The sequence below is a fragment of the Podarcis liolepis genome (assembly GCF_965112155.1).
Source record: "Podarcis liolepis genome assembly, chromosome: 11".
Classification (NCBI taxonomy): Eukaryota; Metazoa; Chordata; class Lepidosauria; order Squamata; family Lacertidae; genus Podarcis; species Podarcis liolepis.
This window is the reverse complement of record NC_139565.1, coordinates 24,565,927-24,593,454: the sequence shown is the minus strand read 5'-3', so window position 1 is coordinate 24,593,454 and position 27,528 is coordinate 24,565,927. Positions and strand designations below refer to the sequence as shown.

Genomic DNA, 27,528 nt, shown 5'->3' with positions numbered 1-27,528 from the left:
TGAAGGCAACCTTCTTCAGGGAAGTTTTTAAAGGTTGATGTTTTACTGTGTTTTTAATATTTTGTTGGGAGCCATCCAGAGAGGCTTGGGCAACCCAGTCAGATGGGCTGCATATAAATAATAAGAGTTGGTGTTGTTCCTAGAAACTGCAAGTCGGGAAAATGCTGTTGGACTCAGATTCTGCTTGTGGGCTTCTCATGGGCATCAGATTGGCCACTGTGAGAACAGGATGCTAGACAAGATAGGCTTTTAGCCTGATTCAGTAGGCTCTTATGTTCTTATGCCATATCACATATGTCCAGTTGTTAATCTGCAGTTCTACTCAAGACATTCAGTCGATACCTAGCACTGATTACTGCTGAACAACATAATACAGTCACAAAGCTGCACACAAGAGCCCTTCTTCAGATTCCTTTAAAAAAATCCATGATGTGCACTCCACTCATTTCAGAGGCTCAAGCTTAATGCTGCTGCAGCCTTGCTTATTACTGAAGCACACTTAATGATCCTGCCCCCTTAGCAAGGAATGCATTCAGCAATCACAGACTGAAACAGTGAGAATTTGAAGACTCTACGGAAAATAACAATGCAATTCTATCCAATGTCTATCAGAAGCAAGCCCTCAAGTTCAATGAGACTTACTTCTAAGTAAGTGGGTGTAGGACTGCAAGCTAATGGGGCCTTTTGCTATTTTTATGAGTGCCCTAGAGAGCTTGGCTCAGGATCTGAGCTGCCCAGAATCAGGACCAAGCAATAGAGCTTAAAGGAAAGCATTGTCCCCCTTGAAATGGCACTTTCTGTTGTGAAAAATGACCTTCACCAAAACCCAGTGCAGCTCTGCTTTTAACCACCTTATCTAGTAGATATTTCTTCCCAAAGTGGTCCTGTACTGTAACACCTAAATTCTATCATGTCCTGTGTTAAAAAGCTCTGACTCTGATGAACCTGTGATATATCTCTGATCTTACCACATAGGAAAACTTCTAAGAAATGTCAACGATACGAAAACTATTGGCAATGGGGTAGTGTTTTCACTGTGCTAGAAATTAAGATTGTAATTTTTACTGTTAGCTTTGGTGTATTCTAATACACGTCTACTCAGAAATAGTCCCCATTCAGTTCAATGGGGCTTATTCCCAGATTAAATTGTTTCAGTATGTTTTAGGATTTAATGAGTCTCAGTAATGCCCAGTTGTCTCTGAAGAATGGTAATAATGAAATTATTGTTTCTTGTTGTGTGTTAAGAGATGCAGCTTTGCGAATTAATTGTAGCTATTGTGCCAATATATATTTGAGGGGAGGGGAGCTGTATATATTTCCCGGGATATAGATACTTTGAGTGTGAGCAGATAGTGGCTAGATTCCAAAAGGATGTCAGAAAAATATGTCACAACAGGCCTGCCATCAATGACTTATTGTCAAGACCACAACATGCTTCCCCTTGTATAAAGATATATTGAGTAGGGGAGGAATACAATAGTCTCTTAAGAGGTGAGTGAAATTGAATGATCCAGCAGAGCTACTGACAAAGGGAGCATGTAAGAAAGCAGCAGACATGGCTTGGTATTTTCTCATGCCACTGTGAGATCTCAGCATGAGATTTCTGATTTTCAGGATAACAGTAGATCAGAACTCATGCACAATGGAAAACGGTTGCTCAAGAATAAGCCTGTAATATCAAAGACATGGATGGGCTTCAGAATAAATTCAAATGTTTAACTGTTTGTCACCAAGAGGCAAAGTAAACAACAACAACATGTGGTTTAAAGCTGAATAGGTATTGCTCATCATCGGTCTTAAGGGCATCTCCAGATATCATTTTTACTGCGTATTCATTATGATTTGTCCTCATGATGTTATTGGGGCAGTCACACACAATCCCATTTTCAATACTGTTTGTGCCTGCAAAATTTTGGGGACTGTGGTTGCAGTGCTTCACTGCAGTGCATATCCCATAACTTCCTAGGAAAATCCCATACCTTTTATGCCACAAATATTCTGTTTTATTGTTGTCCCTTTTCTGCCCTCTGGATAGCAATAATGTAGTAACTGTTGTAATACACTGTTAGACACTATCCTAGGACGAAGTGGCTCCAAGCCAGGTAAGGTGGGAAAAGTCCTGCCCCCTCCATCCTGGAGAGCAGCATCAATTAGTGTCACTTTGACAACATAGTTCACTTTTTAAGATGTTGATGAAGATAGTTAATTGACCAGCTAAAGTCATTATCTTATAAAGAGACTGGTGTGACTGGTCCAGCAGGTTCTTCTATTAGATTCATTGATACAGATAGACAGATAAACGTCATATAGAAAGCCTGGAAGGGATCCACCAACATTACCCAGACCTCACACACCCCTCTCAATCATCAACATTGGGATTCTAGTGGATATTTAGCCCCATAATGTGCTACTGGCTTTTACTGTTTCCCCAGCCCGCCCTCCCAATTCACAACTTTCCTTGGGGTATGAATACCATAAAGTCTGATTGATTTTCAAGCATTTCCACACTCAGATTTACTATTTTATGATATCTCATTAGTGGCTTTTACAGCTAAGATGTTTGCTTAACCTTCTTCCCACATGGTGTTAAATCCATGCTGTTTTAATAGCTGCAGGTTACAAAATCAGATCACTCTTTCGGAATATTTATATGTGAGGTAAGATGATCCAATTTGCCAGCAAGTGAGGTTGCAGTGCCTTGTTAAGTCACTCACTTTGATGTTTACTTCTTCTAGAATTGTTCCCAGGGGGTAGATCTCCTTTGCCCCAACCAGATCCTGAATTTGCACTCCATAAACTGCTTCACCCTCTCCACCAGTGACTGCTTGGGGGTAAAGAGATTCATTTCTGATTCTCTTTACACTTTCACTCTTTTGGAGGTCAGTTTATTTGGACTGAACTTTCTGCATACTGGAACTTTTGCCAATCTGATACATTCCATACGCTTTGGATTACAACTCCATGGGTCTCATGTAGCATTACAGTGGTAACTCGGGTTACATACGCTTCAGGTTACAGACTCCGCTAACCCAGAAATAGTACCTCGGATTAAGAACTTTGCTTCATGATGAGAACAGAAATTGTGCTCTGGTGGCACGGCAGCAGCAGGAGGCCCCATTAGCTAAAGTGGTGCTTCAGGTTAAGAACAGTTTCAGGTTAAGATTGGACCCCCGTAACGAATTAAGTACTTAACCCGAGGTACCATCTGGGTAGCATCAGCTTGGCAGTGCCTGGCATATTGTATAAATGACAACCACATCATAAAACCATCCATATCTTTCCTGGGCTCTTAAGAAGATCTGACCTATACGTTTTTGTATGGCAAAGATAGTCAGTCCATACTTTCTAGTAGCATCCTATAGAGTTATCTATATTGATATAGGGCTCCAATGCCTTGCTGTGGCAACTTCTCCTCCAGTTGCCAAATGGAAGGAGGATGACTAGACTCACCAGGAGCTCTTCAAGGTGTTGATGTAGTTTCCTCAACTTGTGAGCTCTGTGACTATATTCCTGATGCAATTATCCCTGCTGCGATTGTAGAGTGGAGCAAGTATCCACTGTGACTACACCTGATGTGACTGTTGCTACTATGACTATACTGTATCTTATGTGATGTGAACTGCTGAGTTTCTCCTCAAGTCCTGGAGCCTTTCAAATGAGGATACCAAGATCATTTCCGATCTTCCTCTTTCCTTATTCTTCTGCATCTGCTCTGCCTCCTCACCACACATAAACTTGGTTTTGGCTTATGACTTTGTAAATTTTGGGTTACTTTTCAAAATTTTCAGTTAACTTATTATACATGCTGCCCGACACTGAGTTTTGTTTGGCTAATCATTCAGGATGATCAATGGGAGCAAATGGCACGCTCTAATTTCATTTCTGGGAGTATCAATGTTCCCAGCTGAAAGGTTTAAACCAAACTAAGTGTCAGAGAACAGAGGCTTGACAACCATATGTCAGGAGTGCTCTGATGGTGTTTCCTGCTTGGCAGGGGGTTGGACTCGATGGCCCTTGTGGTCTCTTCCAACTCTATGATTCTATGAGAAACAGCCCAATATACCAGTAATCCTTTAGCCAGAAATCATTGTTCCCTCAATTTTTTTTAACATGCAGTTTGAAGACATGGAGATCTACTTTAGAGCCTAATAATAATAATAATAATAACTTATTATTTGTACCCCGCCCATCTGGCTGGGTTTCCCCAGCCACTCTGGGCGGCTTCCAACAAAGATGAAAAATACACTAAAATGTCACATATTAAAAACTTCCCTGAACAGGGCTGCCTTCAGATGTCTTCTAAATGTCAGGTAGTTGTTTATCGCTTTGACATCTGATGGGAGGGCATTCCACAGGGCGGGCGCCACTACCGAGAAGGCCCTCTGTCTGGTTCCCTGTAACTTGGCCTCTTGCAGTGACGGAACCACCAGAGTTAAGCTGGAGCCTACCATATGTGTTGGCCTGGTTCCAAACTGAGGACCCTCTGCAGCAGCTTTGAGAAGAAAATTAAATTAGATTTCCCAAGCACAGTTCACCCACATAACTTCTAGTTAGGTCCCAATAGATCTCATTCTTGTTTCCTTATGATGCCAGTCACAGAAATAGTTCACCCATCCATGGAACCTTAACTACACAGTAGGATGCTATATCTCACCATTTTATTTATATGCCATGTTTGCACACACAATCGTGCTAAAAGTGGATTACAACAAAGTGAACAGCAACGCCTCTCAAAATCAAAGCAAGAACTCTTTCAAATCAGGCATAATAAAACTTCCACAAAATAGCAAATATAACAATATACAGAAAACATTTCAACCAGCAAGTCATTAGCAACAACACACCTCCTGTCAATAACCAAAGCAGCAAGAAACCTTCACAGTACCACTTTTGTCTGAGAAACACCCCTCCCATTACGTTGCTCACAGTACCCCTCCTGTACCAACTTCTTATGACACTTCCAAAGGCAGAAGGTGGGATAGCTGGAAAAACCCTTCCCATGATGTTGCTTCCATACATTCAACTGGGTGAATGCATCCTGTCCACTTGGCAGCCAAAGAGTTGGGTTCCTGGAATGCTTGGAAAAGGGGTCCCTGGGTATCTGCTCTGCTTGCAGAAGGTTCCTGGTTCCTTCCCCAGCATCTCTAGGCAGACCTGGAAACTGCTCCTGCCTGAAAACCTGGAGGGCTGCTGCCAGTGAGTGTAGACAATACTAAGTAACGGCTAAGTTACTTAGTAGACAATACTAAGGAACGGCTAAGGGAGCTGGGCATGTTTAGCCTGGAGAAGAGGAGGTTAAGGGGTGATATGATAGCCATGTTCAAATATATAAAAGGATGTCACATAGAGGAGGGAGAAAGGATGTTTTCTGCTGCTCCAGAGAAGCGGACACGGAGCAATGGATCCAAACTACAAGAAAGAAGATTCCACCTAAACATTAGGAAGAACTTCCTGACAGTAAGAGCTGTTCGACAGTGGAATTTGCTGCCAAGGAGTGTGGTGGAGTCTCCTACTTTGGAGGTCTTTAAGCAGAGGCTTGACAACCATATGTCAGGAGTGCTCTGATGGTGTTTCCTGCTTGGCAGGGGGTTGGACTCGATGGCCCTTGTGGTCTCTTCCAACTCTATGATTCTATGATTCTATGATTCTAAGTTGGATGGAACAGTGGTCTGGCTGACTGGCAGCTTCTTATGGGGTCCAAAACCAGATGTTGTGAAGTACACATGGTTAGGGAGTTTTGCATGTTTTCAATTCTGCTGGAAGAATTGTGAAGATTTAAAGCTGATGTGGAAGGTAAGACTAAAGCAAAAATATTACTGGTGAACTGAGGAGCTGAGTGATTGAAACCTATCCAGATGTGCATATTTAGATAGTATCTGCCTTGCATCACGGAGGCTGTAAATAGCCCCCACAAGGCACTGCCAGAAGGCTGAAGTGTTTACAAGACTCCAGATATTTTCACCAAGTTCATCATTCACGTTGCCACAACTGCTGCTGTTATTGCGGGATGAGCTCGTTAAAGCCTGAAAATAATTTTGTTTCTGGATCTTTTTGCTATCGCAGACAGTTCCTGAGAGGGGAAATGGGTGTGGAGCAACATGATTTTTAATGTAGGCTTATTACATGCCGTTATACTGCCAAGTCAGAAGAGTCCTGAAAGGTATGTTTATAAATTGCTAATGGTTTCTCTGCTGAGCTGCAAACAGCAACTTCTCACTGAAGCATTTAGTAACAGGCACAACTCAGGAGAGAAGGAATACACGAGGGAAGCGAAACCCTTCACTTCTTTCAGGAGTGTTTGGCCTTTAAGCTTCCAAGCAAAGAAGCAGTTCAGGTAGGCTAGAAGGAAAATCACTGCAGCAATTGCTTTGGGCATGAAGGGTGAGAGAAGCAGCTCTCTCTTCCCATCAAACCCTAGTGAAAGTGAAGCTTCCCTGTACTTCGTGGATTAACCAGTTTACCTCAGTGGTGGCTTTTCTTGCTGTGCTAGCATGGTTATGTGGTGCATGCTCTGGTTATCTCCCGCTTGGACTACTGCAATGCACTCTACGTGGGGCTACCTTTGAAGGTGACCTGGAAACTACAACTAATCCAGAACGCAGCAGCTAGACTGGTGACTGGGAGCGGCCGCTGAGACCACATAACACCGGTCTTGAAAGATCTACATTGGCTCCCAGAACGTTTCCGAGCACAATTCAAAGTGTTGGGGCTGACCTTTAAAGCCCTAAACAGCCTCGGTCCAGTATACCTGAAGGAGCGTCTCCACCCCCATCGTTCTACCCATACACTGAGGTCCAGCGCCAAGGGCCTTCTGGCGGTTCCCTCACTGCGAGAAGCCAAGTTACAGGGAACCAGGCAGAGGGCCTTCTCAGTAGTGGCGCCCTCCCTGTGGAAACCCTCCCACCAGATGTCAAAGAGAACAACAACTACCAGACTTTTAGAAGACATCTGAAGGCAGCCCTGTTTAGGGAAGCTTTTAATGTTTGATGTATTAGGGTATTTTAATATTTTTTTGGAAGCCGCACAGAGTGGCTGGGGAGGCCCGGCCAGATGGGCGGGGTATAAATAAATTATTATTATTATTATTATTATTATTATTATTATTATTATTATTATTGGGTAACTCACAACCAGGCTGCTTCAGACACAATGCTAAACCATAGTTTAGCAGTATGAGAAGAAGCCAAGCCATTTCCCGCCTTTCATCTTCTGGAGAGCCCCTGAGGAGGCATGTGGAAGCTTTAACTTGCATTATTAAATAATTCCGGCTTCTGTGGAGTCTGAACCCAGACTAACTATGGTTAATTTTTACTATGGTTAGTGGAAACAATAAAATGTGAAGCCTTAGTTTGTGAAGCTGGTGTTTTTTCAGACCACACTGCCCAGGCTTGTGCCCCAGGGAGGTCACTTTGGTGTCGCTGACATGGTGGGTTGACTCACCCCTGGAGGTGCACTGCATTGTCTCTGGAGAAAAATGGGTGTCAACAAAAAAATGAGGTTAACTACCAATTAGTGTCATCATTTAGGATGACACTCTAGACTGCAGTCAACAGAAGACAGAAGCAAAAACTTCCCAATCCCTTCCTTGCAATCACACTGGAGGAGGAGAGGTTGTGGGTGGGCAATCAAACCCAAGAGAGGATAGGCTCATTCTCCTTAAAACTAAACACTATATATTGTACAGTGGTACCTCGGGTTACAAACACCTCAGATTACAAACACTTCAGGTTACAGACTCTGCTAACCTGGAAGTAGTACCTCGGGTTAAGAACTTTACCTCAGGATGAGAACAGAAATCGTGCGCTGGCGGTGTGGCGGCAGTGGGAGGCCCCATTAGCTAAAGTGGTACCTCAGGTTAAGTAAAGGGAAGTCTTCTTTCTGCACATAACAGTTTCAGATTAAGAACGGACCTCCAGAATGAATTAAGTTCTTAACCTGAGGTACCACTATATAGCATTATGTCTGACCCTCAGTCAGTTGTATCTTGACTGGGCAGAAATCCGCTCTGGTAGCTAGACCATAGTGGAGGTACAGTCAGAGTACTGACTCCTTTTCACCTTCTTTTAGTAGAAATATTATTCATTAAGTACCAATATTTCCCACCTTGCTTCCAAAGAGCTCAATGTGGTTCACAAAGTTCTCTTCCCTTTTTATCCTCAGAACATACTGTGAGGTACGCCAAGCTGAGCAAGAGAGAGAGGTAGAGTGGCCCATGTTCATCCAGCAAGTTTCATGAACAGAGTGTCCAGCTGTCTAACCACTCCACCCCACTGGCTGTTATGACTTATCATATGGTGGGCTGGAAGGATTGTATAGCATCACCATTGAGCTTTTATTAGACTGTGTTTAGATGTTACAAATCAATGCCACCAGTGATCTACGTTGTCCCATTTGATAGATACAGCCTATTTGGGTGCTTCAATGGGCAATCTGTTTAGAAAAGTTGCACTAGGCACCCCTTTGGGACATCTTAAGGGGGGAAACTATCAAGGAGACTGCATAGGCTCAGTTTTGCAATGACTGTTTGTACCTCCGTGTATGATTAACTACCATCTGCTATAGCAAAGAATCTTGGAGCACCTTAAATATCAAAAAAATTATTATAATAATCCTTCATGGATTGCAGTCTACTTCATGCAACTGATGGACTGTGGTCATGAAAAACTATGCCAAAATATTCGTAGGTTTGCCTTTTAAGGAGCTCCAAAATGCCTGGTTAAAGGTTACAGCTGGCTGTCTCAGTGAGCAAGCTAAGAAAGCTGTTCAGGAACCTCTACCCAGTACAGGGAGTGAATCTCAAGGTGGGGAGAAAATCTCTGTGCACAACAAAAGTCAAGAGAAAGTGGTGATATCTGGTGTTAAGCTGGTTCCATTTCTCCTCAACAGGTAGGATGTGAACCCCGAACACAATGTTGACAGCTGGTGAAAATGAACACAATCTGGATGGGGCTTCAGGTGTTTGTGTTTGCTCTTGTACCTTGTATACCAGTAACATTAAGACAGCGGGGCAGATCCATTCTAGATCTCCATTGAATTATACAAGAAAAACAGAGGCGGCCTTCCAGAAAACACCAGTCATGTGGTCAAGGACATGCCGGGGTGTCCCAGAAAAATGCCACCAAAGAAACAAAACAAGGCACAAGAGAAGCAGCTGGTGGACAAAACTCCTGCACCACTGGTTGACCATCAGTAGGATAGTGGGACAGAGTGGGAGAGCCACCTCCTCATCACCAGCATCACTGCAGCTTTTCTGGGTGGGGGTGGGACAGGTCAGCAGTAAGGCTGTGATTGTGTGGGTGATCTGGTGGGAGCATTGGATTGGTGCATCCTCTGGTGCACCCATGCAGTCCAGAACTTGCTGCTGTCCTGCTTCTCCCCAGCTCTGTCTGGGTATGTTGCAGTGGCACCGATGTTGTGGTGGGGGCGGGCAGCTCTGTCCCTACACATGAGCCGCCACTGCTCACCACCACCAGCAAGAGGCCCAAGCAGAACCGTGGAACCAGGTAGAGTAAGCAGGATTCTCATTTACCCTACAGCAGACTGGCGAGTCAGACCAAAATGACTTGGCCTGAATCCCACAGCTACATCCTTTTTCATTGTTCCAAGACCATTCATTTACAAGGGGTGAGCAGGATCTCCGGGGCAGCCCTTAGTGCAAATGTTCCTGTAATAGGTGCCAGGGACCGTGCTGAGGAAGGCTGCACTGAGGAGGAATGGTGGGAGCCTCCCCCTCCCCTTGCTCCTGATCAGGACCCTGAATCTTCCCAGGAGCAGTGGGACAGTATAGATTTGGAACAGTGGTTTGCCGAGGGACATAGTTCAGAAGACCGAAGTTGGGAAGAACTGGGTGGTGAACAGCTAGGAGAAGAAGCACTGGGAGAGAGAGAGTTAACAGAATCGCTTTCACTGGAGAGCATCCATCCATTCAGCCTAAGGTCAAGGAGGGCAGATAAGGTGGCCACACAAAAAGCACAATGGTTGTGAGATCAGGTTGCAAGACGCGGAAGTGAAGTGGGTGACTGGGGGGGAGCAGGTGAAACCCTTAATTGGGAGCACCTTCATTCCTAGAAATGGATTCTTTGTTCTCTCACTATGATCATTAACATTTCTAACTGGTAAGAGACTCCTTCACTTTGTTTTGCTTATCTACTGCCAAAAAGGGGGAGGAAGCTGAGTCCCTGAAACCCGACAATAGGCAGCATTTTTACATTTTAACCATTAGTGATTCTCAGAACTGACTTGGGAGCCATGTTGAAAATTCTCTCTCACCTAAATATACAAAAATCTGAAGTCACTCCCAGATTACCTGTTTAATGAGCCTTCATCCTGGTTTCTTTGCATACATGGTGGGTAGGGGGGTCAACTATTAAGCATTCATTGTGACTTGTTTGTAGGAAGTTTATGCAACATTGCATCAAGTTGTTGTTCCACACTTGCATTTCTCTGTCACTTTTCTTATTGCAAAAGGTCTGATCTGATTTGGGGGGGGGCAAGTTTGTTGCTGAAAAAGACCAAATTAACTATGGTTGCACAAATTTCCAGGATGTGATTGAATCGCACAGTGATTTTCTAGATCCAAAGCCACTTGCGACTGCCTCAGTATTAATCGGACCTGCCCCATCCTGCAGCAGGCTATTGCTGGTTTGTGGTATGCTTGGAAAATACCCATAAATCTGTATTTAGGGTTAAGGAACACTTTAAAGCCATTTCCCTGCCTGAAGGTTTCGCTGTTGCTGTATGTAATATTGATATCAGTAAGTGTCTGCATTTCCCAGCCCCCCTTCCAAAACAGAGGCATCCCTGCTGGAGCTGCTCTGCTAACCTGGAATCGGCTATGCCTAAACAATTTCCCATTAATTTTATTTGAAATGCAAGAAGGGTGCCTAGACTTGAAGCATATTGTATCCAGAGCTCTAAAAGATGCTGCTTCAGGGTATCAGTGCCTTCATGCTGTTATTCTGCTGCTGTTAGCTGAGTGCAATCACTTTCTAATTTCTAAAGCAAGAGAGGGGGGTGGACAGCTTTGGCAACAGAGTAGGGCAAGCTCAAAGAAATAATCACATGGCAAGAGAGGCAGAGGGAGAGATCAGAAGTATCTTCTCCTCTTGTGGCTTCCTCTCAAAACCTAACTATACTTGATCTCCAGTTGGGGAAGAAGCAGCAAGCAACGCCCCCAGTAGACCTCGAGAAATATCTTGTTTGTGCTAGCTACCAGGAGAGCTGCCACTCTTAACTGGCACAAATGCAATTCAATCAGAAATCCTGCCGTTTAGGCATTGAGGAATTAGAAAACAGGGTAATTAATACTTCGCATTTGTATAGCACTTCTGAGTATTTGCTGCACTCCTCAAACACTGTTTCAGTAATCCTTAAAGGGAACCCAGTAATCATCAGCATTTGTTTGTTTAACACATTAATCAGCCACGGTTCAGATGAAACTCTTTGCACAGCTTACAAAATGAATGAATTTTTTTTAATATTAAAAAATATATCACCACAGAGCAAAGCATAAAATAGCAGGCACAACCCTAGTCCAATTCACACCTACAAAATAAAATGGCCTAGATTAAGGCCAGACCACATAGACAATTTCAGCAAGTGCCTAAATGACAAGGGTTCCTCCAGGTCTGCCTATCTGCCTGTAGTTCAATCACATGATTTTTTCCCCACCCCATGTAAGTGTTGGAGGTTCCGTACGACCGAGCTGAAATAGTTCTCTTCCACGACGTACTTCGGAATCCATCAGGTTCTCCTCCTCTGACGGTGATTAACGACCTAAGCCTTTGATGAGGCTTCAGGCACGTTTCCCCACAGAGTATCTAAGCAGCAGAAGGGCGAGCAATATGTGCTACATCGCTACGTTTATTTCTAACTACGCAGGACAGAAAAGAATATGCATCTGCTCTCTGTGAGAGTCAGTGAACAACTGGAACAAAGAAACAGGAAACCAGTAACATCAACATCCGTCTCCCATCTCCCGTGAGACTTCCAACAGTCTGGAATGTAAACAGAGTCTTGTGACTCCAAAAATTGCACAGTGGCATAAACAGAAACCTAACAGTAAGACCAGGGTACTCTCTTATCCTATACCTATATTGAAGCGGGCAGTTAGTATTTTTTTTCCTTTGAATTGAAGAGGTAACCACACAGTATGCTTTTCCTCTTTCTCTCTTTCACTATAATCCTAAAAATGCCATTTTCTGATTTTTGTATACCAAATAGGGCTCCTACACTTTATAACTTACATGATAAGCTATACCTGCTGAAATCCCCCCTTTTCATAGCTATTTGTTGTGTCTCGCTTTGCACCTGGACACCCTAACACCACATGCCAATCTGTGACTTTTTTATATATAAAAAGTGTGTAAGAAAACCTATATCTAAATACCGTATTTTTCGCTCTATAGCACGCACCCAACCATAACATGCACATAGTTTTTAGAGGAGGAAAACAAGAAAAAAATATTCTAAACGAAACAGCGAATGTATGATTTTTGTGGTTCATGCTGTGGCCACAGACATGTGATCTGACGGTGAGTTTGGGGTAGCCCAATGCAAAAATCCTGAGGATCCATGTGGATCCATGCTTTGTAACCACGTTTTTGCACCACTGCGGCCCCAGGCAACAGTGGGTGCGTGATTTTTTTGGTGCAAGCTGTAGCCATGGACATGCTATGTGATCTGATGGTGAATTTGGGGTGACCCAGTGCAAAAATCCTGAGGATCCATGTGGATCCGTGCTTTGTAACCATGTTTTAAGTGGGGAGGGAAGGAAAAGCACTCAAGGGACAAGGAACACGCGTGGGGTGGGTGGAGAAGGATGCTGTTAATAATGCAGAAGAGGGGTATAAGAGGAGAAGGCTCCTCTCCCGCTTTGCTCCTTTAAAGCAAGCAGGCTCTCTGTCCCTCTCTCCTCCCCACTCAGCGGGTCTTCTCCTGCTTTGCTATTTCAAAGCAAGCCACGGAAGAGGGAAGGAAGGGGAACCATGGATCCTCTGCTCACGACTGCAGCAGATCCCCCTGCCATCCGTAGGCATTCGCTCCATAACACGCACAGACATTTCCCCTTACTTTCTAGGAGGAAAAAAGTGAGTGTTATGGTGCAAAAAATACGGTATGTGTCACATCATCCACGACAGGTGTTGCCACAGAGCTCTCTGCCTTTCTCAGCATCTCCCTTGGCCTTGAAGAAATGGACTTGTTTCCTGAGAACCATGTTCTCATTACACCAAGCCCCCCCCCCCACAACACCCAGCACACAGATAGTGACACTCTGTGAAATACATTGGATAGTGCCCCTTACTAGCGCCATAGCTATTTTTGTTTACTGAGCTTATTCATATTGACTGAATAATATGACACTGGATCAGCTCTTTATGTTTCAGCACACAATAAGTTAAAAAAAGGAAGAAAATGGAAGGGAGGAGACAAAAGAATTGGCAAAGGATGAAGCAGTGTACAAATTTGATGCTCGGCTCTCTGAAACAATTTGGCAATAAAAAATCAAATGTGACAAGAAATTAATCCATATTGCGTTCTAATTACCGTTTGAAAAATGGAGGAAGTGTAAGATGTCGGAGGTACTTAACTTTGAAAGATGACTATTATGAAAACTTTGTATTTACTACTTTGGGTAAGAACATTTACAACTCTTTGATATAAATTACTTCAGTAGCTTTTCAGATGGTATGCACAGTGACAGCCCCTGCACTCATTGCCTTCCATGGGATTTCAACAGCTTAATTGGGTGCACAATTACCGCCCCATCAACATGTCAGTCTAGTACAGGCGCCTCTTATGCTGTATCTTGGCATGTGGGGGGTCACTTAAGATTCCAGATTTCTGCCATTATTCAGAATTCCGAAGCCACAGCTTAATGGCTTTGCATGCAGAGGTTCCCTTCCCAACATCTCCACATATGGGCTGGGAATGTCCTCTCTCTGAAACCCTGGAAAGCTGCTGCCAGTTATTGTGCATGATACACAGCTAGACAGGACCGACCCAACCATGAGGCAACATGAGGTGACTGCCTCGGGTGGCAGAATCCACGGGGGCAGCAGATCCAGCCTCCAAAGAATGCATCGCCTGCTGCTGCAGTGATGCATTTCCTAGAGGTCAGACCTGCCACCACATCGACAGCCCCTCACCCATAAAAAATGCTGCCTCTACAGCAGTCTCTTGGCAAAGAGGAGGAGCTGCTGGTCTCCTCTCCTGCTTCTCTCACTTCGCACACACACACACAGACAAAATCTGGCAGTTCAAATGCAGCTTGTAACTTTGCACTTACATGACAAGCTATTGCCTTGAACATGTCAACTCACCTATGAGGTGCTCAAAAACAAAGCAATAGAAAACGCATCCAGCTCAACACACCCGAGTGACATTAAGGTTATGAATCAAGTTGACAAGAGTCTGCTGACACCCGGAGTATCAAAATGACCTGAGACAGGACCTTGAGGAAATAACTCTGCAATTTCCTGCTGAATGGCCCAAGTACTTGGGCAAGCACCTTCCATTCCCTGCTTGCTCTCGGGCATTCTGGTGGCTTCAGCATGGTGAAACTAAAACACTGGAAGGGAAAAGTCAGTTTAGAGCAATTTATAGATTAAACATCTTGAAATGGTTATTTACTGACTCAGGCAGTAAACTTGCCACCCAAGTTTCCATTTGGTTAATTTAGACTTACGCACTCAGTTTCAGGCATTCTTTAGCTGCAAGAACCTGTCATGATTGACTTATGGGATTGAGTAGGAACAGGGTTAACAGCATGGGGCACCCAGCTGGACCCACCCATGGGGGGATTTCCAGGGAGGGAGCCATGCTGGTTACTCCTTAGAGACCAAGGGCCAAGACAGACATCAGGATCAATACATCCTTGCATTTAACAAGCATTTTTTAAAATGCAAATAGCCCTTGAAAGGGGCTGATAAATATCAGGAACACAGCAAGTGGTGGTGGTGGGAGTTTAACCCTTTCCTTCTCTGCTGTGGTCCTGATGGAAATTATTTATTTGACGTTGATATTTGCTTTGGGAGGAAATACTCCTTTGGTGTTAGTGCAAACAGCAACTTCAAAAGAGCCATTTTTATCAGCAGAGAATGAAAGGGTTAACCCCCCTTCCCTATTGCAACCTCAGTAATGTTCATTCACATGCACCCAGTTTCTGCTATTTACGTCTTCTGTTTTTAATGTCCACATTAAACACAAAGGCACATTGTGGAACCATAGTGATTTGGTTTTAGCCAGGCTAAGAACTGAATGCCAGATGTAGAGAGCGTGTAAGCAATGAAGAGGAAATATAGCATTCACTAGTAGTTAGTGGACTCTGAAAGGACCGATCGCATCCAAGAGGTGTAGCCAGAGGTGCTGATAGGTTGCATAGAGATGATAGTTTTGCAGCTCTAAATCTGCCAACATGATGAGGATGCTCAAACGACACATTACTCTTACTTTCTTTTATTTAACTAATTGCCAGCACAACTTCTCCCCCATCATTAATGGGACCATAGTACACAATATTCCTCACTTCCAAAATCAGCCCACCTTCAGCTGTGAGGCTAAGGGATGCTAAGTGGTCTAAACCACTGAGCCTCGTGGGCTTGCTGATCAGAAGGTCAGCGGTTCGAATCCCTGCAACAAAGTGAGCTCCCATTGCTCTGTCCCAGCTCCTGCCAACTTAGCAGTTTGAAAGCACACCAGTGCAAGTAGATAAATAGGTAATGCTGCAGCGGGAAGGTAAACAGCGTTTCCGTGTGCTCTGGTTTCTGTCACAGTGTTCTGTTACACCAGAAGCAGTTTGGTCATGCTGGCCACATGACCCAGAAAGCTATCTGTGGACAAACACCGGCTCCCTCAGCCTGAAAGCAAGATGAGCGCCGCAACCCCATAGTCGCCTTTGTCTGTACTTAACTGTCCAGGGGTCCTTTACCTTTACCTAAGGAGAATAGGTCCAGTCAGGGAAGGCATACCTCTCCCATCTGTGGCATCCCAGGAACAATCCTGTGACAGTAATTAACTAAATGCGGGGGGAGAGCTATGGCTGCACAATACACATTCAGCATAAAGTGTCATTCGACTCCAATATATACTGGGATCCCTTTTCATTAGACTGCTGTGCCAATAGTTTCAATGGCAGCATAGTTACTCTGATAATCACCCCACATAGCTGGTCCTGGAGGTTACCACGGTCAATGCATGGTGTCAAAAAGTCGCAGAGAGATCAAGAAGGAGAAAGTTCACACTTCCTTTGTCCCATTCCCAGTGAAGCTCATATCTGACCTCCACGGCTCACAAGAGGTCCATGCCCCCCTCTCCTCTCCTTCCAAAGGATGTGATAGTCCTTGCTGTATTGCTAAGGTATGTTTTAGGACATTCAGCTAGATCAGCTCAAAGTCCAGCGCTTGCTCAAAGAGGGGAAGCTATACCCTCAGCTCCAGGGTCCCTGTGTGCTCAGGAAGCAACACTGAAGGATTAGGAAATGTGAATTCTACACAGCAAAAAAAGGGGAAGTCATCCAAGTCTGAAACTCAACAATCTCCTGTTATTCAGAATTTATTGTAGCTGACTTTGTGTCTTAGCATATAGGTCTTTTTCCGTTTCCAAAGTCTAGTAAATATTGGAAGAAAATAAACAATAGTCATTACAGTGGAGGAAGTAGATTTAATGGGGGAAATCCTGTTAAGAGATTAGAATTCAATTTCCACTCAGCCATTTAACTGATTTCCAATTTCCATTTCCTTGTACGCACTAATAACCTAATTTGTGGTCCTGAAAATATACATTGCGGGTAATGTAATTTTTACTTCAAAGCATTACTTTATGAGAACTCTACCTTTAGAAATACAGGCTCAAAAATACAAGCACAACTTTCTATATTTGGTAAGGAACCTTTTATCGTGAATATTAAATTATCCTTTGAAGCACTTTTTCAAGTTTTGTGCACTTCTACAGAAGTGTTCCTGTCACCTTGCACCTGGTCACATTGACCTTAGTGCAAAAACAGGTGAAAAGGGTGGCCTTTGAGTCTGATCTTGCTCAAAACTGCAAATGAATGGGAAAGGAAGTTTGTGTCACATTTGTTTCATTGCATAACTGTAGCTGGCCAGAATGGCCTCTCACTTGCTACAGCAAAGACTGCCTGTTTCAAGAAACAAACACACAGTCAGGACAGAAACTGAAAAAAGAGAAGTGCACATGTTACACCTTTTCCTTTCATCCCATGTCTATTGCATTATAAACTTGCTGGTAGGGATAATTTTGTTTCTTTAAATCTTTGTATAAAGGTAAAGGGACCCCTGACCATTAGGTCCAGTCATGGCCGACTCTGGGGTTGCAGAGCTCATCTCGCTTTATTGGCCGAGGGAGCTGGCATACAGTTTCCGGGTCATGTGGCCAGCATGACTAAGCTGCTTCTGGCGAACCAGAGCAGCGCACGGAAATGCCGTTTACCTTCCCGCCGGAGCAGTACCTATTTATCTATTTGAACTTTGATGTGCTTTCGAACTGCTAGGTTGGCAGGAGCTGGGACTGAGTGATGGGAGCTCACCCCATCGCGGGGATTCGAACCGCCGATCGGCAAGTCCTAGGCTCAGTGGTTTAACCCACAGCGCCACCCGTGTCCCCAAAATCTTTGTATAGCACATAGTTAATTTTAGTTGCTTCATAAAATAAATACAGAATGCAGAAATAAAAATGGTATCCATTGCTGCCCCAGTGGGCTTCCGATGGTGCAACAGGACTTTTGTTTCATCTTCCCACCCCACCCCACTCAACCAAAAATTTGTAAGGGAGGGTTCCGCAATCCTCCGGAGCTGATTTTGAGGGTGCATTGGGAATCAGGAGAGGAAAGACAGGAGGAGAGGGAGTTCCATTGCACATGGAGGTCACTTGGACGCAACCTATTATTTATTATTATTATTTATAGAATGTATATCCCGCCCTATACCTGGGGGTCTCAGGGCGGTTCACAGAATAAAATCAAGATAGAAAACCACAAAATACCTAATAAAAAGAAAAACAGCAACCTAATACTCCCCTCCCCCCCAAGAAAATATTTTAAAAGGGCATAGGATATAAATTGGATCAACCAAATGCCTGGTTAAAGAGGAACGTTTTTGCCTGACACCTAAAGGTATATAATGAAGGCACCAGGCGAACTTCCCTGGGGAGAGCATTCCACAGACAGGGAGCCACTGCAGAGAAGACCCATTCTTGTGTTGCCACCCTCCAAACCTTTCAAGGAGGAGGCACACGAAGGAGGGCCTAGGAAGATGATCTCAGGGTCCGGGTAGGTTCATATGGAAAGAGGCGATCTTTGAGGTATTGCGGTCTTGAGCCATTTTACTAACAACAACATGTGATTATTAATATGCAGTTACACTGTTTCTCTCCCACCCTTTCTAAAAACAAAGGGTTTAATCACATGTCACTGAACATTGCAAATGTCAGCCTTGGTCTTGGCATCTGCCTATGGTGCTAAACCTGCTTATTAACAGCTCATATTTGGATGGTTGCCAGTCCGTTGGCTGAAGAGACCTGGATCCGGTCCTTACGCAGCTTATTTAGCTCTGAAGTCTTAAAGACAAACTCTGCCCTCTGTGGTACTGCTGCATATATGATGTGGTTCCTCTGGCAGCAGTAAAGTTACTGAGGGTTTGGATTTGTAAAAGCTGTAACGGTATTTGATCATTAAGAGGTATGCTCTCTGATTTATCCATGCATGTAATTTCCCTTGACAACCCCTCGAGGGGTGGGGTCATTGCACCCTGACATGAAAATAGACATCAATATGGTTTTATGTGACCTTTCGGGAGTGCCATATTTTGTCAAGCTGTTCTTTCATTAGGGCTGAAACTGTAAAGAAAAACAATAGCCTTTTCCCTTCAGAAAGCTGAGACTTTGGAGATGACTATATAAATAATTTCCCAAAGTAAAAAAAAAAGGGAAGACAATTCTTGCTTGTTTACCTTCAAATAAAAATCCTCTCAGAAGAAAAGCAGCCCTCTCCGCCCACCAAAAAAACCACGAGCAAAATGTGCTCCATGATAAACAGAGCGCTGAATTTCAGGAGCTTCCTGCCTTGATTGCCACTCTGAGATAAAAATCATTCCTCACACTTTGAGACAAAAGTAAATGGCAGTTTGCAATGTTAAGAACCCCTGTGGAAATAAGATGAAATGAGACGAGGCTTCCAGACCTGTGAGAAAAATCAATCTGATGGAAAATTGACAAACTTGTTTAACGTGTCGGCACAAGATCCGAGAGCTGACCCGTAGAGACCTCCACTTAGACACACTGTGAAGTTACTGTCAGTTCTCTTAATCTGTTCAATTACACAACAGGATCTCAAAGGGGAATTTTTACCAAACATCACTTTAAATTAACTTTTTCTCCTCTGTGTTTTAACCCCCCAGCCTTACCTCCCATCCCAAATAATGCCTCTCCAGCATCTCTAATAATTTTTTTCTAAACCCAATTGCCTGTCAATGAACATTTTACATGAAGATCAATTTCATATTTTTTTTATTAGTTGGAGAGGAATCTACGAGGCTTTATTTTTTCAAAACAACAACAACACATCACATCAAAAAGATGAATTTCAATATTTCATGACAAGTTTAACCCTGGTGCAACATTGCTAACTTCTCAGCTATCACTCATATTCATGGATGGGAAAGTTATTAACAAACAATCCTATGCATGCCTACTCAGGAGGGGATCCCACTGAATTCAACAGGACTGACTTCTGTGTAGACATGCATAGGATTGTGCTGTAACAATTTCTGCAGGGTGGATAAAATAAATGTCATTTGCCGGCACTACAAGGCAAAGTCACAGAAGAGTCTGAGAGAGAAGGAAAAACTGGTCTGGATTGCTCCCAACTGCTTCCGAGTTTCCTACTATTTTTACATAAATGCTCACTGGGCAAGTGAGGTTCTGAAATCAGGACTGTAGTCCTATGCATCAGTTACTGAAAAGTTAAACTCTCTTTAAAGAATGAGGTTGTAACAGTATTGAAAAGAAACAGTCCTGGATTCACAGAAACAAATTTCACACCACACGTTCCATGAGATGAGGGCATTGGAACGGCCACATCAGAGAGTGAAGAGAGCACATAACTGTGAATCTAGGTTTGAGTAACATGCCAGGACAAGCCTTGACTTAGCTTGCTGTGGCACTGAAAGGGGAAGAACCAGGGAGGAGCAAAAGGGCTGCAGGCTGTTCTGCAGGAACCCACATGTCCATGCCATTTCTGTAAGACATACAATAATCCCTCGTTTTATGTTTGCGTTGTTGTCCCTCCTTGTTTGTACCAGGGCCGACCAAAGATGTCTGTCACCTGAGGTGAACCACAAAATGGTGTGTCCTCCTTCCCACCAGAGAAGAAGGGGTGAGTGAAGATATACATCAGGAACAGGGGTGGTGGTGGTAAAAATTGCTCTGGAGATGTCCTGCCCCTATAGATCCTGTTGTCTGAGGCAGTTGCCTCACCTTGCCTCACAGGTGAGCCAGCCATGGTTTGTAGTGAACTGTAAGCCTCTCAGGGAGCCTTTTTAAGGCAGAAGAGTGGGCTAAACATTCTTTAAATAATAATATAAAAAGAGGAGCACATATAAGCACCCAGTGACTCTAGATGTGAAGAGATTTTGTTTTGTTAATCCATCGTGATCATTTTGCTGATATTCTTTGGCTCTTAGCGGTGCAGTGTACAGGCAGGAGCAGAGGAAAGGTATCATAGAAACACTTGTACTTTGATTACAGTGACAGCACAGCGATGTCTCGGGAGGAAGTCACAACCAATACCAGTCCACTGAATTTCTGCAAACTGTGTGGACAGGTGTGGGGTACTCCAGTACGCATGTCCTACAGGGATTGGTTGCTCTGAAACAGTCTATCTAGCCAATTTAAATTGCAGCTGCCTGAATGTTCCCCAGATGGAAAGAACTGCTTTATTCTAGGGGCAGCAGACAGATAGACAGACGTGTGATATGATAACAGTCCTGGCCTTCAACCAGTGGAAATATTTAGCTAAAAGTAGGATAAAACTAGACAGCCTGGAGGAACCCTGAAGAAAAGGAACAGCTGCAGGGCCTTCATGAGGCATAATGAGCATAAAAGAACTTTCCAAAACACCTGGATTACAAAGCACCTCTGATAGCAATGGAAAACTCTCCAGGCAGATGCAAAGTGTTCTCTCTCATATGCAAAGCAGCATTTAGATTTTCACATCAACCTATATGCAATTTGCTGTACACACAATGTCTGTCACTTGGCCGACACTTATATTGGCTGGATTGTTTCAATTAATGTTAAAAAGCTGCTTGCCATCCTAAAATATTGCTTCCGTTCAGCAATATGGTTTGACCTGACTATACTTCCAAATAAGATGGAGGAAGAGTTCAGATATCTTGTTTGTTGCAGCCTTGTGGCAAAAGTAGTAAAATGTGACTGGAACATAGCTGTCAATGTTTCCCTTATTTTAAGGGAAATTCCCTTATTCCGAATAGGATTCCTCGCAAGAAAATGGAAAAGTTGACAGCTATGGACTGGAATTGTCCTCCGCTGAAGCTGAGGGTCACTTTAAATGACTCAGCCACATTTACAGGAATCAATTACATGGCATAAATACAGTAGAAATTAAAGTCTACTTTAATTTCAATGTAATTTCAATTTTAAAGTCAATGTAGGTCTTTCAAGACCGGTGTTATGTGGTCTCGGTGTTATGTGGCCGCCGAGACCACATAACACCGGTCTTGAAAGACCTACATTGGCTCCCAGTACATTTCCGAGCACAATTCAAAGTGCTGGTGTTGACCTTTAAAGCCCTAAACGGCCGCGGCCCAGTATACCTGAAGGAGTGTCTCCACCCCCATCGTTCTGCCCGGATGCTGAGGTCCAGTGCCGAGGGCCTTCTGGCGGTTCCCTCATTATGAGAAGCAAAGCTACAGGGAACCAGGCAGAGGGCCTTCTCGGTAGTAGCGCCCGCCCTGTGGAACGCCCTCCCATCAGATGTCAAAGCGATAAATAACTACCTGACATTCAGAAGACATCTTAAGGCAGCCCTGTTCAGGGAAGTTTTTAATCTGTGATATTTTAGTGTATTTTTGGTTTCTATGGAAGCCGCCCAGAGTGGCTGGGGAAACCCAGCCAAATGGGTGGGGTACAAATAAATGACCATTATTATTATTATTATTATTATTATTATTATTATTATTAGTGTTCCATGAGCTTCTGATTCAGTGGTTGAGATCCCACAAGGTAAGTTATGTCCACATGATTAGTTTATTTAAACCAGGGGTGGGAAACCTCAGACTCAGGGGTTGAATGTGTCTTCCAAGCCCTTTGGGATTCTCCTCAGGCCACACCCCTCATTCGCCATACTTTCCTTGAGGTTGGCTTTTTCACTGGTGGTACCAGTGTTATGGAATGCCCTCCCTGCTGAAATATGAGAGGCCCCTTCAGTGTTGGCATTCCGCCGGCTTGTCTTTAGGCAAATAGCCCCTTGAACTGAACTTTCAGTGTTACGATTTTTTTTAAAAAAACCACAAGACAATAATGGCCACTTACCTGGTACAGAAGTGGGCAGCGGTTGCAACACTCAGCACAGTGTTCCCCCTTCCTTCTGAAGTCATGCCATATTTGCCCCGACCGTTGGCTCCTCTCCCCTAGCCGCCGTGGTGCCTGCTGGGTTCCTGCCAAACCCAGTTTGAAATTTCTGGCCAATCCACAACAGCCTTGGGGGCGGGGCAATCAGAGCGGACCACACTGGAGGGGGCTTCACTCTTATCTGCTCCAAGAGAACAGTCGGCCCCAGAGCATCACCGACCCAGCCCACCCTCTAATCTTGTTTTTTCTTCCCAGGCATGCAGGCATTGCTATGGTTGTACGACAGCTGCTGTTTTTGCGGGGCCGGGAAGGAATTTCCCCTGCTCTGCAGGTTTTGCCTTTTCCATAACAATTGTCACCACTTTGGTGGTTTAGGCCTTAGGTGGAATCCTTTAGTCAAGCATCTGAAGAAGGGGTGAAGTGGTGACTCACCCACTTCCTGCAGTGGCGATAACAGGGTACGCCGTTAGAGGGGTCATGAGGGTAGTCTCTGTCCACAAGCACATGGCAGAGGGGCCTAGGGATACCCTCAGCGATTTGGGGAGGGACCAGCTGCGTAAAATCATGTTTTGTGTTGGTCCCATATTCCCCTAACTGACCCTGACATGCCTCAGACCCTCAGCAAGGGGCTGAGAGGGATACACACCCAATGCCTATATCAAGGTTTACCTACATCCACCTGCCTTGCCCCACCCCCTGGCCCTGGGACTCCTCATGAGGAAGCTCTTCCTGGAGGAAGAACTGTGAGGGGAAGAGACTTCATCAGGCAAGGCTTCCTTCCACCTGCCTTGCTCCACCCTCTGGCCCTAGGAGTCCTCATAAGGGAGCTGTGCCTGGAGGAAGAACTGTGAGGGGAGAAACTCTATCAGGCAAGGCCTCCTTCCACCTGCCTTGCCCCACCCTCTGGCCCTGGAAATTCTTATAAGGAAGCTGTTACTGGAGGAAGAACAGTGAGGGAAGAGACTTCGTTAGGCAAGGCCTCCTTCCACCTGCCTTGCTCCACCCTCATCCAGGGGTTGGCAAGGTTTACCTCACTTGGGCTGGTTCACTCCACAGAGATCCCTCTGCGGGCCGGATTGCACACATGCCTGTGATTTCCGGCGTCTGCATCTGCACAGATGTGATTTCTGACATCTGTGTAGATGTGATTTCTGACATCTGTGCATGCACAGATGCGATCCCCGGTGCCACGGAAGCAAGTCCCCGCGCCATGCTGCGCCAGTTTAGCGCAGCCGCTTGGTTTGGGGGCGGCTTGTGGGCTGGTTAAACGACCCCCATGGCCGCTTGTGGGCCATGGGCCTTAGGTTGCCTACCCCTGCTCTAGTCTCTGCTTCTCAATCTGTATTGTATTATTTTATGTACTGTGGTTTGCCGTTGTTTTATTGATTATAGTTTAGAAATTATTTATTGTAACTGTTGAGTGGATTTCTGTTTAACTTTTATATGTTATTATTATTTTAGACTATTTTAATAATTGTTGAATGTTACTTTTTGATGTAGGTTGTTTACTTATTTTAAAGTTTTGTTTTATTATCACATTTTTGTATTGCATTAGATTGTTATAAGAAGTACAGTGGTATCTCGGGTTAAGTACTTAATTCATTCTGGAGGTCCGTTCTTAACCTGAAACTGTTCTTAACCTGAAGCACCACTTTAGCTAACGGGGCCTCCCGCTGCTGCCGCGCCGCCGGAGCATGATTTCTGTTCTCATCCTGAAGCAAAGTTCTTAACCCGAGGTACTATTTCTGGGTTAGTGGAGTCTGTAACCTGAAGCGTATGTAACCCGAGGTACCACTGTACATTTTTTTTCTTCAGCTTGTAAACTGCCTTGAATATTGTAAGATAGAAAGACGGTATACAAATTAAAAATGATGATGACAATATGTTGCCATGTCTTCTCCTTTGACTGTGAGGCCTGGCTCCTGGGAGAGGGGGTGCTGTGGGTACGCAATAATCATGCCTTGGCAGAGCTAACTGGGTCCTGTTAGCTGACTGTAGTGTCCTTACTATGCATTACGTATTTTAAAAAAAGTGGAACAAACAATATTCTTTCCCATCCTTAATTGCATGTACCTAAATGAATTCAGAATGTTGATAGGAATCCAGAGGCCTCGAAGGTTTGAGTACACTATTCATATAGTCAGCATTTACAGTGCATTTATAATGAATATAATCTTCCTAGAAAGATAATAAAAAATAAAACCAGAGATTGAGTAAATACACTGCTCCAGGCATAATCAACCTTTGAATATCAAGGGGGCAGTGCTTTCAAAGCTACGCTCATGCCCATGTTCCTTCCGAAAGGAAAGAAAGAAAAGGTTGCCTTGCCATCAGTGTACCCATGTGCATTGCTCCTTGTTTGAATTATGCTTGTGAAGTGCACATCTAAGCAGTTTATATGGAGGGGGAATGGAGATAATGGTAGAGCTCTCCCTCCCTCTTATCTGTTTCATATGGATGGGACACTACGGTACTCCTCCAGAAAAAGGGGAATTACAGGGAGTGTCGTGCTAAGGGTAAGATGTGCCACTGAAATCTGCTTTGATTGATCATGTGGACAAGCCCTTGGCTGGTGGCAATTGAGAATTACTGCCCCATAATTCAATCAATGCCTTTCCTTTATTTTGTTCACAATGAAGGCTTTTAGTTCCGAAAAGACGTATAATTCAGTGTCTAAGAGAGAGAGGGAGCGAACGAAAAGCAGGTTTAAAAGAGTAAATCACTCTTTGCCTTACAATAAAATTAACTACTACAACAGAACACTAGGGATGAATGCAACTATTTTAATGCATCTCTTGGGGGGAGGGGATATTGCACCAGCTGGCAACTGCTATAAAAATGCCGAGATATTAGCGGTGGCTTTCCTAGGAAAGAAACATCACTGCGTGCAGCTCTGATAACAAATGGCAGGATTTCAGTGGTGGCCAAGGGCAAGTCAGTAAATACAAGAAGGGAGACAATCCTTGCCTTCAGTTTGCCTGTCAGCGAGTTGATTGATTGTTGCACAGAGCCTTGAATCCCACTCCTGTTGTTATTTGCTTCACGTTTATTTAAAAAAAGGGTGCCAGTGGGTAACAATCACATTGGCACCAGGAACTTTCAATTATGCAGGCAGGGAAGGCAGAAGTAAATGTATTGTTGCACGCCATCCCAATCCCAGAATGATGTGTGCAAGATTCCAGGGTTCCAAGCGCTTGGCCAGCATTAACGCCCCAAAAAGGTCTCATTTCTCCATAGACATGGCCTTGGAGTCAAACAGAAATCGAACATTGCTCTGCTCCTCTGGCTTTCCAGGCTGCAGCTTTTCTTCTGGGTCACAATTACAGCAAACTCTCAGCTCAAACCCCAGCTTTGTTGGTTACAGCATGGTGCTGGCAACGCCAAGGTTGCAGGTTTGATCCCCATATGGGACAGCTGCGTATTTCTGCATTGGACTAGATGATCCTTGGGGTCTCTTCCAACTCTATGATTCTATGAAAATTGGGGGAAGGGCCCCCCATTTGCATTTGGCACAGATTCCCTTCTCTGTTTGCTTCCTTAAAGGCCCATCACCTTTCCTTTGTTCTCTTAATGACCCATCACTCCAGGCGATTATCTCAACACATCGAGCTAGCCTGGCTTATTTAGATTTTAACACTTACTGGCTCCAGGCATTATAGGTGTCAGGCACCCACAAACTAATAACAGTATTCAGCTTTACCTGTGGAGTTGTTATCGTCATTGTGCCTGTCAAAGTGTTTTTCTGTTTCTGTGAGTCACCTGTCTACCTGAACATATTGTGGTTCTGTTACCCAGGAACTCCTGTGTCAGATCCTATGATTACCGGTAATTGCTTGCTTGATTTCATGGAACTGTCAGGGCTGGGCTATTAGTACAGTGGTACCTCAGGTTAAGTACTTAATTCGTTCCGGAGGTCCGTTCTTAACCTGAAGCACCACTTTAGCTAATGGGGCCTCTTGCTGCCTCTGCGCCACCGGAGCACGATTTCTGTTCTTATCCTGAAGCAAAGTTCTTAACCTGAAGCACTATTTCTGGGTTAGTGGAGTGTGTAACCTGAAGCGTATGTAACCTGAAGCGTATGTAACCTGAAGCGTATGTAACCTGAAGCATATGTAACCCAAGGTACCACTGTAGTAGTCTGGAGATAGCCAAGAATTGGTCCAAGGGCAATCAGGATCAAGTAGAAAACCAGAAGACTGGAATGGAGAACAAACCAGGTGTCAATAAAGTAGGGCAGGGATGAGGAACCTGTGAGCCTCTAGATGTTGTTGGCCTAAAATTCCTGCTATCCCTGACCATTGGCTTTGCTAGCTGTGGCTGATGGGATACCAAGAATACCTGGACAGCCTCAGGTTCCCATCCTCACAGTAGAGGGATCAGAGGGTAAATCAGAGGAGAGGACCAGTAAACAAATTGGGAGTCAGGGCAAATAACAGAAATGCAAAAGACTAGATTTCTGGTTGACCTGAGTGCTCAAGCAGAGCTTAGCTGGAAAATGAAGTCTGTTATATGATCCAGTGGCCAGACCAGAACTGGAAGGTTTCTCCAGGGCCAGCGGACAGCAGTTCCTGACACCAACAAAGACAATAGAAGAGTTAGGGAACACTAAGGAAGAAGAAAAAGGGAGGGGAACAAAGCTAATCTGTTTCAAGATGGATCTCATGAAAACTGAACAGTGGGGTCCCATGCGACGAATGTGTTCTTAAAGATTCTGTTTCCACAGCGCAGGTGTTTATATATAACAAGAGAATGATCTCAGAAAAGAGGGATCCATAGAACCTCGGGGTATTTGGGAAGTTAGTTCAATACCAGTCTCCTGGCTATTGGTATTGTGTGAACAGGTTGGGATGGGCTCCTTGTGCATAATTGTACAGGGAGTCAAATGAATAGAAGATTGAGGGCAGTGGAGCTATTGAACTATTG

The 27,528-nt window shown here is 44.2% G+C and overlaps 1 long non-coding RNA gene across 2 annotated transcripts in view; it reads left to right on the top strand.

Annotated features, from left to right (window-relative positions):
- LOC310688341 overlaps positions 1 to 27,528 on the top strand; it is a 47,166-nt gene that overhangs the window by 9,690 nt on the left and 9,948 nt on the right. The window contains exon 1 of one of the 2 annotated variants that reach the window (XR_014516873.1): positions 20,197 to 20,389. The exons of the other annotated variant lie outside the window; for it this stretch is intronic. This is a non-coding gene — a long non-coding RNA (uncharacterized lncRNA). Of the gene's footprint in view, positions 1 to 20,196; positions 20,390 to 27,528 lie in introns of those variants that run through there. 2 annotated transcript variants of the gene reach the window in all.